The sequence below is a fragment of the Schistocerca gregaria genome, unplaced genomic scaffold (assembly GCF_023897955.1).
Source record: "Schistocerca gregaria isolate iqSchGreg1 unplaced genomic scaffold, iqSchGreg1.2 ptg000240l, whole genome shotgun sequence".
In the NCBI taxonomy this organism is placed as follows: Eukaryota; Metazoa; Arthropoda; class Insecta; order Orthoptera; family Acrididae; genus Schistocerca; species Schistocerca gregaria.
This window is the reverse complement of record NW_026061752.1, coordinates 1,926,515-1,940,343: the sequence shown is the minus strand read 5'-3', so window position 1 is coordinate 1,940,343 and position 13,829 is coordinate 1,926,515. Positions and strand designations below refer to the sequence as shown.

The following is a 13,829-nucleotide window of genomic DNA, read 5'->3' as shown; positions in this document are numbered from 1 at the left end:
ACCTAAATAAGCACCTAAAATAACAACTGTAATAGTTAAAAACTTTAAATAATAAGGTAAAGCAATCACATGAGGAATAGGAAAAATTAATCAAGATAAAAGACTACCACCAAAAACAGCAACAAACAATAGACCAATTATTCCAAATGAAATATAATAACCCTTATCATCAAAAGAAAATCTAGAATAAAAATTATTATCACCAGATATTGAATAATAAAACAAACGAAAAGAATAAGAAGCAGTTAAACCAGTAGAAAAAAAATAAAGAAAAAAAATTAAACAATTATTTCATCTTAAACAAACCATCTCAAGAATTAAATCCTTTGAATAAAATCCCGCTAAAAAAGGTATTCCACACAAAGATAAACTAGAAACATTAAAACAAACTGAAGTTAAAGGTATGAAATTAACAATTGATCCTATAAAACGAGTATCCTGAGAATCCTTCAAATTATGAATTATTGAACCTGCACATATAAATAATAATGCCTTAAATAAAGCATGAGCCAATAAATGAAAAAATGCAAGCTTTGGATAACCTATAGCCAAAATTCTTATTATTAAACCAAGTTGTCTTAAAGTAGAAAGAGCAATAATCTTCTTTAAATCAAACTCAAAATTAGCGCCCAATCCAGCCATAAATATAGTTATACAACCAATTAAAAGTAAAAATCAACCACAATTATAAGTATCCAATATTGGTCTAAAACGAATTAATAAATAAACACCAGCAGTAACAAGAGTAGAAGAATGAACTAAAGCAGAAACAGGAGTAGGAGCTGCTATAGCAGCAGGTAGTCATGAAGAGAAAGGAATCTGAGCTCTCTTAGTTATAGCTGCTAAAACAATTAATATAGTAATGAGCTTTATTTCAAAAGAATTAGAAATAAAATCATAATAATAAATATAATTTCAACCACCAAAATTTAACATTCATGCAATAGAAATTAAAATAGCAACATCACCAATACGATTAGAAAGTGCAGTTAATATACCAGCGCTATAAGATTTTACATTTTGATAATAAATAACTAAACAATAAGAAACTAAACCTAAACCATCTCAACCTAATAAAATTCTAATTAAAGTAGGACTAATAATTAAAAAACCTATAGAAAGAATAAATATTAAAACAATAATAATAAAACGATTTATATTCTTTTCATCTGATATATAATCCTCTCTATAATAAATAACCAAAGAAGAAATATATATAACAAAAGATATAAAAATAAGAGATATTCAATCCAAAATTAAAGTTATAACAACTATAGAACCATTTAAATTGAAAAGCTCTCACTCAACAAAAACTCTATAATCAATTATTAAATAATAAATACCTAAAATAAAAATTATAGTTCTCGAAATAAACAAAGAAAAAAACTCAAAGAACAAATAGAAAATAAATTCACGGCCTAAGATGAAAAACTTCATATCATTGATTCCACAAAACAATATTTTTAATTAAAATACTTAAGCAAACTAAACAAAGAAATATTCACCCTTTAAACAGAGAATATTTAAAGGCAATCAATGTAAAAGTAAAAGATGATATTCACGAAAATAACCAAGAGAACAAGTATAAACACCAGAATAATAATTCCCATGCTGAGAATAAGAATATATATACAAAGTATAAACAGCTCTAAAAAAAGATAAAAAAATCAAAGCAAAGAATCTAAAAGAAGATCAAGATATAATTCTATTTAATAATCTAATTTCACCTACCAAATTTAAAGAAGGAGGAGCAGCCATATTTGATGATCTTAAAAGAAATCATCATAAAGTCATTCTTGGCATCAAATTAATTATACCCTTGTTAATTAATAATCTTCGACTACCTAAACGTTCATAAATAATATTAGATAAACAAAATAAACCAGAAGAACATAAACCATGACCAACCATTAGAGAAAGAGAACCTACACAACCTCATCAATTCATAGTCATCAATCAACCAATAACCATTCTTATATGAGCAACAGAAGAATATGCAATTAAAGACTTTAAATCAACCTGACAAAAACAAATAAATCTTACAATAACACCCACAGATATACCTGGCACGAATTATGCCGATACTAAATCAATTGCTAAATCCAAAATCACTTGATAATTAAATCAAATTACTGCAAAAAGAACATTTAGTCTAACAAAACTTACATATAATACAAAGAAAAAGTGAATAAACAAGCAAGAATAAAACTTTTAAAAATAAAAAATAAGAAAATTTTAAATCTATTAAGTCAGGAAAAAATAAAAGATTCAAATATTTAAAGAAAAAAAAAGAAAAAACCACAAACATTAACAAAAAAAAAAAAAAGAAACGCCCATATGTATGACCACAACAACTTCTCTATTATATATAATTAAAGATTAATACAGTTATAATAGTCGTTATATTGTTTTCTATTAATGATTGTATTACAATTCATTTTGGTAAGAATCCAAGGAATGGTTGTAGTCCACCTAAAGATAATAAAGATAAGAATATTATGAATTTAATTTCGGTTTTTATATTTCTGGCTGAATAAATTTGATTTATGAAAAATAAATTTATTTGCTTAAATAATAAAACTATAATTAATCTTAATAGTGAGTAAATAATGAAGTATAGTTCTCAGATGTTTTCTCTGACTGTTAATGATCTAATTATTCAACCTAGATGTCTGATTGATGAATATGCTAAAAGTTGTCGTAAGGATGTTTGATTTAAACCTCCTATTGCCCCAATAATAATTCTTAAGATAATAATTGTTCAAATAAAAGTTCTTAATTGAATACAATAAGATAAGACCATTATTGGGGCGATTTTTTGTCATGTTATTAATGTTAAACAATTATTTCATCTTGATGCTCCTATAACTTCTGGAAATCAGAAATGGAAAGGTGCAGCTCCAATCTTTAATAATAGTCTAGATCTAATTATTATTGATGGGATAAATTCTGTTTCCCATCCCATGGGATATTTTATTTGAATCAGCAAAATTGAAAATAATAATATTGTCGATGCTATTGCTTGGACAATAAAATATTTAATTGATGATTCATTTATTATTATATTTTTATTTCTTGTTAGGAGCGGAATGAATGAAAGTAAGTTGATCTCAAGTCCTATTCAAACCCCAAATCAGGAATTTGATGAAATGGACAGGATCGTTCCTATCATTAATGTTGATAGGAAGAGAAGTTTTGTAGAGTTGTTGGTCATTAAAAAGGAGAGGATTGATACCTCTATAAATGGGGTATGAACCCATTAGCTTGTTTAGCTTACCTTTTTACATTAAGGTGTATGATGCACGTTAGTTTTTGATACTAAAGGAGGTAGTTTAATTCTATCTTATGTAATTTTAATGAAGGTAATTTTATTTACTTTATTTACCCTATCAAGGTAACCCTTTAATCAGGCACTTCATTTATTTAATATATAAATGGAAAGTTTTTTTTTGAAATTCTTTTATGTATTATTTTGTTTAATTCGGATTAATTTATCCTGCTCATTTTATTTTTTTTATATATATATATAATAAATAATTTATATTAATATATTACATTTAATTGAAATTAAAGTATTATAAGTTCATCTTACCATTATCAATTGATTATTTTAATGCAATTATTTACCTAGGATTATAGCTACTTATGTTTTTAGCTTACAATAGGTTATTATAATATAATATATATAATAATATGTAATTTAATATTTAATATTATTATAATTGGATATAATAAATAAAATTATTAATTTAAATATAAAATATTATAATTAATATAAATAATTATATTAATTATAATAATATAATTATGTAAATTATCTATAATAAGATTATTTAACTAATATATATGAAAGTTAACTCAATATAAAAAAAGAATTCATATTAATAACATATTATATTAAATTACATAATTGTATAAAATATATTTATTATATTATTTAATCTTTCTTTATTTATTAGTGAAAAGAAAGATTAAATAAGAAAGAATATAATACATTTATTGCTATACATGTTCCATATTAATCTTTAATTATATATAATAGAGAAGTTGTTGTGGTCATACATAGGGGCGTTTCTTTTTTTTTTGTTAATGTTTGTGGTTTTTTTTTTCTTTAAATATTTGAATCTTTTATTTTTTCCTGAATTAATAGATTTAAAATTTTCTTATTTTTTATTTTTAAAAGTTTTATTCTTGCTTGTTTATTCACTTTTTCTTTGTATTATATGTAAGTTTTGTTAGACTAAATGTTCTTTTTGCAGTAATTTGATTTAATTATCAAGTGATTTTGGATTTAGCAATTGATTTAGTATCGGCATAATTCGTGCCAGCAGCCGCGGTTATACGATTGATACAAGTGAATATTATTGGTTAAAACAGTTGTTTATATTATTAGGGTTGAAATATAAATTTGTAAGGTGAAATGTTAAAATTTATTTGTGGCCCTTTTTATGAATCTGTGAAATTTAAATAATAAACTAGGATTAGATACCCTATTATTTTAAATGTTAATTATATTTACCAGGGTACTATTAGTTAAGGTCTTTAAACCCAAGGAATTTGGCGGTATCTCATTCCATTCAGAGGAACCTACCCCATGATTGATAATACACGATTTACTCTACTTAATTTATTTGTTTGTATATCTCCGTTATCAGAGAATCTTTTTAGAGTTATAATTCTCAAGATTTATAATTATAAAATATTTCAGGTTAAGGTGCAGCTTATAGTTAAGAGGAGGTGGGTTACAATAGATCTTTGTTTATAACGGATTTGATAGTGACATACTGTTAATGAAGGTGGATTTGATAGTAATTTAATTTATTTAATTTAACTGATATTGGCTCTGAGATGTGTTCACATCGCCCGTCACTCTCATTATTGATTATTCTATTTTATTTTAAAGTAGCTTCAATTTAGATGAGATAAGTCGTAACATAGTAATGTACTGGAAAGTGTATCTAGGAAGAGTTTCAAGATATAACTTATTAGTAAAGTGTTTCATTTACACTGAAAATTTTTCTGTGCAAATCAGGATATCTTGATTATTTATTTTATTATATTTATTTTTTGTTTATTTAATTATTTAATATAAATAATTTTATTGTATTTTTGTCTTAGTATATTTTATAGAATTGATTTTTTAAATTATAGTTTATTGGTAATGTAAGTGTTTTATGAAATATTATATTAAATTTTTTTAAGTAGATTTTATTTATTGTACCTTTTGTATCAGGGTTTATCAAAATTTTAGTATTTATTTTACTTGTCTCGATTTGGGTTGATTTATAAATAATTTATAGTTAATGTATCATAATTATTATTAAATTATTTATAGAAATGAGATGTTAATCGTTTCCCAAGATATCTAGTTTCTTAAGAAAAAATTTAATTTTTTAAAGTTATTTGTTTTTATTTAATTTTTTAAGTAAAAATATTAACTTATTTATTCTTTAAGGGATAAGCTTTGAAGTTAATAACCTATAATTTATTTTATAGAAATATAATAGTAAGCTTTAAACCAGCTATCTTTAAGATTACGTTTTAGTTCATTATTTTTTATTTTGATTTTATAAATATTTTAGGTTTTTTATTAAGATTATTAATTTAATTTTAAAATTTTTGTAATAATGATAGAATTAGTATATTTATTTGTATGAAATTTTTACCTTGTGAACTTATTATAAGGAACTAGGCAAAATTGATTTCCGCCTGTTTATCAAAAACATGTCCTCTTGTTTATATTTTGAGGTCTGGCCTGCTCACTGAGCGTATTTTTAAAGAGCCGCGGTATTTTGACCGTGCAAAGGTAGCATAATCATTAGTCTCTTAATTAGTGGCTGGAATGAATGGCTTGACGAGAAATCAACTGTCTCTTAATAAATTTTTGAATTTAAATTTTGAGTCAAAAGGCTTAAATTCTTCTTTAGGACGAGAAGACCCTATAGAGCTTGACATTTTACTTTTATATAGTTTTTTGTTTGTCTTTCTATATTTAATGATGATGTTTTGTTGGGGTGACATGAAGAATAGATAAACTCTTCATTATTATATCATTTATTTATGTTTGTTATTTTGATCCATAATTTATGATCATAAGATTAAGTTACCTTAGGGATAACAGCGTAATTGTTTTTGAGAGCTCATATCGACAAAGCAGATTGCGACCTCGATGTTGGATTAAGAAAAATTTTGGGTGCAGGAGCCCAATGATTAGGTCTGTTCGACCTTTAAATTCTTACATGATCTGAGTTCAGACCGGCGTGAGCCAGGTCGGTTTCTATCCTAAGATTGTTAATCCATATTAGTACGAAAGGACCATATGGTTAAAATATTTTTTGTTATATTGATTAATATTAATTTATTTACTATTTTGACAGATTAATGTGTTGAATTTAGAATTCATTTATGTAGATTTTTTCTACAAATAGTATTGATACTTTATGATTTATTTATATTTATTTTGAATTTTCTTTTATTGGTTATTTGTGTTTTAATTAGTGTTGCCTTTTTAACTTTATTAGAGCGTAAGGTTTTAGGTTATATTCAGATTCGAAAGGGTCCAAATAAGGTAGGTTTTGTTGGAATTCCTCAGCCATTTAGAGATGCTATTAAGTTAATTTGTAAGGAGCAGCCAATTCCTATTATATCTAATTACCTACTTTATTATTTTTCCCCTGTTTTTAATTTAATGATTTCTTTAGCCGTTTGAGTAATTTTTCCTTATTTAACTTATATGTGTTCTTTTTCTTATGGATTTTTATTTTTTTTATGTTGTACTAGATTAGGTGTTTATTCTGTTATAATTGCTGGTTGATCTTCTAATTCAAATTATTCATTATTAGGTTCTCTTCGTTCTGTTGCTCAAACAATTTCTTATGAAGTTAGTTTAGCTTTAATTTTATTGTCTTTAATTATTTTAATTGGTAGTTTTAATATGTTTGATTTTATAAACTATCAGCTTTATTGTTGATTTATTATTATTTCTTTTCCTTTAGCTTTAGCTTGTTTTGCTTCTTGCTTAGCTGAAACTAATCGTACTTCTTTTGATTTTGCTGAAGGGGAATCTGAGTTAGTTTCAGGATTTAATATTGAGTATGGTGCGGGTGGTTTTACTTTAATTTTTTTAGCTGAATATACTAGAATTGTCTTCATAAGAATGTTATTGGCTTTAATTTTTTTGGGCGGTGATTTTTATTCTTTTATATTTTTTATTAAGCTTGCTATTATATCTTTTGGTTTTATTTGGGTTCGTGGAACATTACCACGGTTCCATTGTGATAAATTAATGTACCTAGCTTGAAAAAGTTTTTTACCTTTATCTTTGAATTTTTTTTATTTTCTTTGTTGGTTTAAAGATTTTATTTCTCTCATTTGTTTAGTGAAATTTTTTGAGAAAAGTTAATAGAAGAGTTAAACTTCTAATTTTTTGTTTTCAAAACATATGCTTTTCCTAAGCTAATTAACTTTATTCCTTAATTAATTTATCTCATGCGTTTGCGACATGGACATTAATTAAGAAATATGTGAAGTAAATAATTGTTAAGATTTGACCTGTTATAATATAAGGTTCTTCAACAGGTCGTTTACCAATTCACGTTAGTAAGCATACAACAACTACTATAATTCAGAATAAAATTTGATTAATAGGGTAAAATTGAATGCCTCGGAGTGGTGTTTTATTATAAAATGGTAAAATTATTAAGATTCTAATTGATAAAAATAATGCAATAACACCTCCTAACTTATTAGGGATAGATCGTAGAATTGCATATGCAAATAGGAAATATCATTCTGGTTGAATGTGAACTGGTGTTACTAATGGGTTGGCAGGTACAAAGTTATCTGGATCTCCTAATAGGTAAGGATTAATTAAACATAGTATAATTAATAATGATGTTATTATTACAAATGTAATAGAATCCTTAAAGGTAAAGTATGGATGGAATGGAATTTTTTCAATATCTCCATTTAGTCCAAGAGGATTATTAGATCCTGTTTGGTGAAGAAAAAATAAATGAATTGCTGCTACAGCAGCAATAATAAATGGTAATACAAAATGGAATGTGAAGAATCGATTTAATGTTGCATTATCAACAGCGAATCCTCCTCATACTCATTGGACTAAATCTGTTCCTAAGTATGGGATTGCTGATAATAAATTAGTAATTACTGTTGCACCTCAAAAAGATATTTGGCCTCAGGGTAAGATATATCCTATAAATGCAGTTGCTATAACTAAAAATAAAATCACTGTACCAATTATTCAGGTATGTATTTATATATAAGATCCATAGTAAATTCCCCGTCCTACATGTAAGTAAATACAAATAAAAAATATAGATGCTCCATTTGCGTGTAAGGTTCGGATAATTCAACCATTATTTACGTCTCGGCAGATGTGTACTACACTACTGAATGCTATTTCAATATTTGATGTATAATTTATAGCTAAAAATAGTCCAGTTACGATTTGAATTACCAAACATAACCCTAATAGGGATCCAAAATTTCATCAAAATGAAATATTTGTTGGGGCAGGTAAGTCAATTAAAGAGTTATTAATAATTTTAATTAAAGGATGTCTTAATCGTAAGGGTTTATTCAATAGTAATTATCTTATTTTACGAATAGGTCCCTGATTAATATTGGTGATTTTAACAACTGCTAGTAGTGCTAAAAATAAATAAATTATTATTATTATTGTAATAATGAATGTTGGTCTATTATATAATTTTTCTAAAGATATTGTTATTTCTTGAAAATTGATTGAATTATCAATATTTATAGTTTCGGTGTTTTTGAAAAAGTCTATAAATGTAGATATATCTAGAATAATTAATATTAATATGATAAATACTCACATTATTAATGTAATAATTATAGTGATTGATTTAGGCTGAAATATTTCGTTTGATGCAATTCTTGTAATGTAAATAAATAATACTAGTATACCACCAAGAAATGTTAAAAATAAAATATATGATAATCAATATCTTTCTATTATTGTTCCTGTTATTAATCCAACTAGGAAGGTTTGAAGGATAATACAAAGCATTATTGATATTGGGTGTCTTAATTTAATCTATAATTATATTATTTAACTAATATATATGAAAGTTTACTCAATATAAAAAAAAGAATTCATATTAATAACATATTATATTAAATTACATAATTGTATAAAATATATTTATTATATTATTTAATCTTTCTTTATTTATTAGTGAAAAGAAAGATTAAATAAGAAAGAATATAATACATTTATTGCTATACATGTTCCATATTAATCTTTAATTATATATAATAGAGAAGTTGTTGTGGTCATACATAGGGGCGTTTCTTTTTTTTTGTTAATGTTTGTGGTTTTTTTTTCTTTAAATATTTGAATCTTTTATTTTTTCCTGAATTAATAGATTTAAAATTTTCTTATTTTTTATTTTTAAAAGTTTTATTCTTGCTTGTTTATTCACTTTTTCTTTGTATTATATGTAAGTTTTGTTAGACTAAATGTTCTTTTTGCAGTAATTTGATTTAATTTTCAAGTGATTTTGGATTTAGCAATTGATTTAGTATCGGCATAATTCGTGCCAGCAGCCGCGGTTATACGATTGATACAAGTGAATATTATTGGTTAAAACAGTTGTTTATATTATTAGGGTTGAAATATAAATTTGTAAGGTGAAATGTTAAAATTTATTTGTGGCCCTTTTTTGAATCTGTGAAATTTAAATAATAAACTAGGATTAGATACCCTATTATTTTAAATGTTAATTATATTTACCAGGGTACTATTAGTTAATGTCTTTAAACCCAAAGAATTTGGTGGTATATCATTCCATTCAGAGAAACCTACCCCATGATTGATAATACACGATTTACTCTACTTAATTTATTTGTTTGTATATCTCCGTTATCAGAGAATCTTTTTAGAGTTATAATTCTCAAGATTTATAATTATAAAATATTTCAGGTCAAGGTGCAGCTTATAGTTAAGAGGAGGTGGGTTACAATAGATTTTTGTTTATAACGGATTTGATAGTGAAATACTGTTAATGAAGGTGGATTTGATAGTAATTTAATTTATTTAATTTAACTGATATTGGCTCTGCGATGTGTACACATCGCCCGTCGCTCTCATTATTGATTATTCTATTTTATTTTAAAGTAGCTTCAATTTAGATGAGATAAGTCGTAACATAGTAGATGTACTGGAAAGTGTATCTAGGAAGAGTTTCAAGATATAACTTATTAGTAAAGTGTTTCATTTACACTGAAAATTTTTCTGTGCAAATCAGGATATCTTGATTATTTATTTTATTATATTTATTTTTTGTTTATTTAATTATTTAATATAAATAATTTTATTGTATTTTTGTCTTAGTATATTTTATAGAATTGATTTTTTAAATTATAGTTTATTGGTAATGTAAGTGTTTTATGAAATATTATATTAAATTTTTTTAAGTAGATTTTATTTATTGTACCTTTTGTATCAGGGTTTATCAAAATTTTAGTATTTATTTTACTTGTCTCGATTTGGGTTGATTTATAAATAATTTATAGTTAATGTATCATAATTATTATTAAATTATTTATAGAAATGAGATGTTAATCGTTTCCCAAGATATCTAGTTTCTTAAGAAAAAATTTAATTTTTTAAAGTTATTTGACATGGACATTACTTAAGATATATGTGAAGTAAATAATTGTTAAGATTTGACCTGTTATAATATAAGGTTCTTCAACAGGTCGTTTACCAATTCACGTTAGTAAGCATACAACAACTACTATAATTCAGAATAAAATTTGATTAATAGGGTAAAATTGAATGCCTCGGAATGGTGTTTTATTATAAAATGGTAAAATTATTAAGATTCTAATTGATAAAAATAATGCAATAACACCTCCTAACTTATTAGGGATAGATCGTAGAATTGCATATGCAAATAGGAAATATCATTCTGGTTGAATGTGAACTGGTGTTACTAATGGGTTGGCAGGTACAAAGTTATCTGGATCTCCTAATAGGTAAGGATTAATTAAACATAGTATAATTAATAATGATGTTATTATTACAAATGTAATAGAATCCTTAAAGGTAAAGTATGGATGGAATGGAATTTTTTCAATATCTCCATTTAGTCCAAGAGGATTATTAGATCCTGTTTGGTGAAGAAAAAATAAATGAATTGCTGCTATAGCAGCAATAATAAATGGTAATACAAAATGGAATGTGAAGAATCGATTTAATGTTGCATTATCAACAGCGAATCCTCCTCATACTCATTGGACTAAATCTGTTCCTAAGTATGGGATTGCTGATAATAAATTAGTAATAACTGTTGCACCTCAAAAAGATATTTGGCCTCAGGGTAAAACATATCCTATAAATGCAGTTGCTATAACTAAAAATAAAATCACTGTACCAATTATTCAGGTATGTATATATATATATAAGATCCATAGTAAATTCCCCGTCCTACATGTAAGTAAATACAAATAAAAAATATAGATGCTCCATTTGCGTGTAAGGTTCGGATAATTCAACCATTATTTACGTCTCGGCAGATGTGTACTACACTACTGAATGCTATTTCAATATTTGCTGTATAATGTCCAGCTAAAAATAGTCCAGTTACGATTTGAATTACCAAACATAACCCTAATAGGGATCCAAAATTTCATCAAAATGAAATATTTGTTGGGGCAGGTAAGTCTATTAAAGAGTTATTAATAATTTTAATTAAAGGATGTCTTAATCGTAAGGGTTTATTCATTAGTAATTATCTTATTTTACGAATAGGTCCCTGATTAATATTGGTGATTTTAACAACTGCTAGTAGTGCTAAAAATAAATAAATTATTATTATTATTGTAATAATGAATGTTGGTCTATTATATAATTTTTCTAAAGATATTGTTATTTCTTGATAATTGATTGAATTATCAATATTTATAGTTTCGGTGTTTTTGAAAAAGTCTATAAATATAGATATATCTAGAATAATTAATATTAATATGATAAATACTCACAATATTAATGTAATAATGAATAGTGAGAATCATATAAGAGGGGATATTTGAGGGATTTGGATATAATTTCCCCATCAGAAGTAGTCGTTAATTTACTATTATTTGGTTTAAGAGACCATTACTTACTTTCAGTCATCTGATGAATTTCAAGGTGTACTAATTTTTTTTAGTTACTTTAGATTGACACTCTAATGTTATTTATTTTAACTAACTCCTTAAATTATCTTAGATAATCACTTAATAAATAAATTTACTGAAGTTCTTTCAATTACAATTGGTATAAATCTGTGGTTTGCTCCACAGATTTCTGAGCATTGTCCAAAGAATAATCCAGGTCGATTTATTGTGAATGTTCCTTGATTTAACCGACCTGGCGTTGCATCAATTTTAACCCCTAATGCAGGAACTGCTCATGAGTGTAGAACATCTGATGCTCTTGTTAATACTCGTACTTCTGTATTTATTGGTAGGATTGTTCGGTTATCTACATCTAGTAGTCGGAATCCATCATTTTCTAGGTCTTGTTCTGGTGTTATATAAGTGTCAAATTCTACGTCTATGAAGTCTGAATATTCATATCTTCAATATCATTGTCGTCCAATGGTTTTAATTGTAATTATTGCATCTACTGAATCATCAAGTAAATATAATAGTCGTAATGATGGAAGGGCAATAAAAATTAATGTAATTGCTGGTAAAGATGTTCAGATTGTTTCAATTAAATGTCCATGAAGTATATTACGGTTAGTATAGGCAATAAATAATATATAACTTAGGGCATAACCTACAATTACTGTAATTAATAATAATACGACCATAGTATGATCATGAAAGAATGATAATTGCTCCATTAATGGTGAAGCTCCATCTTGAAGAGATAAATTTGATCATGTTGCCATTAATAAATATTTTCTAATAAAAGGTCAAACCTTTATTTGTAGAGCTTAAATCTACTGCACTAATCTGCCATATTAGAATCTAGAGATTAATGGTAATTCTGAGTAACTATGTTCTGCAGGAGGGTTATTTTGTAGTCATTCTGTTGATCTTCTTATGTTAGCTCTAAATATAATTGCTCGGTTTGTAATCATTCTTTCTCATATAATTACAATGAATATAATGATTCCTACAATAGAAATTGTAGACCCAATTCTTGATACTACGTTTCATGATGTATATGCGTCTGGGTAGTCAGAGTATCGTCGAGGTATTCCTGCTAATCCTAGGAAGTGTTGAGGAAAGAATGTTAAATTTACTCCAATGAATATAATTGTAAATTGGATTTTTAATCATGTATTATTTATAGTTAATCCTGTAAATAGTGGATATCATTGAATGACACCTCCTATAATTGCAAATACTGCTCCTATAGATAATACATAATGAAAGTGGGCTACTACATAATATGTATCATGTAATACAATATCAAGTGATGAATTTGCTAATACTAATCCTGTTAATCCACCAATTGTAAATAGGAAAATAAATCCTAGAGCTCATAATAATGGTGGATTGAACTTGAATTTAGTTCCAAATAATGTAGCTAATCATCTAAATACCTTAATTCCTGTAGGTACAGCAATAATTATTGTTGCTGATGTAAAATATGCTCGTGTGTCAACATCCATTCCTACTGTAAATATATGATGTGCTCATACAATAAATCCTATTAGTCCAATTGATAGTATAGCATAAATTATACCTAATGTTCCAAATGATTCAATTTCTCCTCTTTCTTGACATACAATATGTGAAATAATTCCGAACCCCGGTAGAATTAAAATATAAACTCTTGG

The 13,829-nt window shown here is 25.7% G+C and overlaps 1 long non-coding RNA gene across 1 annotated transcript; it reads right to left on the bottom strand.

The window, feature by feature from the left end:
• Positions 1-7,519: 7,519 nt before the first annotated feature.
• LOC126305065 (uncharacterized) lies at positions 7,520-11,427 on the bottom strand. The gene is made up of 2 exons (XR_007553305.1): positions 11,349-11,427; positions 7,520-8,178 (listed from the first exon to the last, which is right to left on the bottom strand). It is a non-coding gene; the product is annotated as an uncharacterized LOC126305065 (long non-coding RNA).
• Positions 11,428-13,829: the final 2,402 nt, after the last annotated feature.